Genomic DNA, 1,537 nt, shown 5'->3' with positions numbered 1-1,537 from the left:
GCACCACAAGGACACTATACAAGTCACAAATAAATAAAGATAAGACTGAAAGTTTTTATGAAAGAAGTAACCAGATGTGGAGTAAAGAATTTAACTTTACCCAAAGTAATTTGGTCTTTGTCCTTGTTTCCTGAGAGAGAACTATAAAGATTTGGAATTTCCTGAATAATTGAGGTGCTTTTGTTATCTAAATCACACCTGAAGTTTTGTGCTAATGAGTGGGGGCTGGCCAAGCCAGAAAGACCACCTCAAGGTTTGATATCAGCTGGGGTGGGGGGGCATGATTCAATCAATCATGCCAGTGCAGTGAGGCCCCAGTACAGGCTCTGTGCATGGAGGGTCCAGGGGCTCCCTGGTTGGTGAAAGCCATGGAGGCTAGTGTGCACCTTGAGACATAGAAGCTTCAAGTTGGGAGCCCTCCTAGATGTCACCCCATGCATCTCTTTGTATCCTTTTTTGCTGTAATAAAGCTGTAATCGTAAGTATAGCACTTTCATTGAGTTCTGTGAGTCATTCCAGTGAATTACAAACCCAAAGGAGTAGTGGGAGCCAGTAAGTCAGAAGTGAGGGGGACTGGGAGCCCCCAAGATTATGGCTGGTATCTTACAAGGGTAGAGGAAACCCCCGAATTTGTAGCCAGCAGGTCAGAAATGAGGGTGTCATGTGGACTCCCAAGCTTGCATCTTGCATCTGATGTCTTAGGCCTCCTTGTCATTCTGAAGGACTTTGTCCTTTAACTTGTGAACTGTGACCTAATGTTGGGTGGTGAGAATTAGGGGAAGAACTGGGGCATGGGCAGCTGGTGTCAGAACTGAATAGAGAAGTGAAAAGCGGGGATTTGTTATATCCTCCTAGTTGGTGTCAGAAAAAGATGGCTGTTTGATTACTTGCACCCCAGGGTTATGTGATAGTTAATAGAAGGAGGTACTTAGTAGGAGTTCAGGAAAGGAGGTGATGTTTGAGCTCAGTTCTTAAAGATATGAAGGAATTAAGTAAGCAAAAGCAGAAAGATCAGCATGTGCAAAGACCCTGAGATGTGAAAAAGTTTGGTATATTTAGAGAACAGAAAGGAAGCCAAATGGGCTGTGGTAAGATGAGACATCAAGAGCTGAGGTCAAAGAAGTAGGAGGGCCCCACTCATGGACCACTTGTAGGACATGATAAGGAGTTCACTCTTTATTTTGTATGCAATGGGAAGCCACTGAAGAGTTTAAGCAGAGGGTCTGATTTATAGTTCTTGATAGTGATTGTAAATAAACAATACTTAGAGTTAATGTAGAGGTTGTGTTATGTTTTCATGGATTGGAACATCTTTTAAAATACAGTAATTTCTCCTTGAGGAATGTTCTATATGTGGGCCTACCTCTAGTCATGTGGAAATAATTAGCTTATTAATCATAAAGTGAGGATGCATTATGTCTTCATCACAGGCACACACACATTCATATATATATGTACACAAAATAGTAAGTCAATTGTTTTTGTTTCTAACTTACATATTCAATGAAAATCATAAATCACCTCATAGGTATATCGT

This window comes from Trichechus manatus, unplaced genomic scaffold (assembly GCF_000243295.1).
Source record: "Trichechus manatus latirostris isolate Lorelei unplaced genomic scaffold, TriManLat1.0 scaffold00193, whole genome shotgun sequence".
NCBI lineage: Eukaryota > Metazoa > Chordata > Mammalia > Sirenia > Trichechidae > Trichechus > Trichechus manatus.
Note: the sequence above shows the minus strand (reverse complement) of the source record.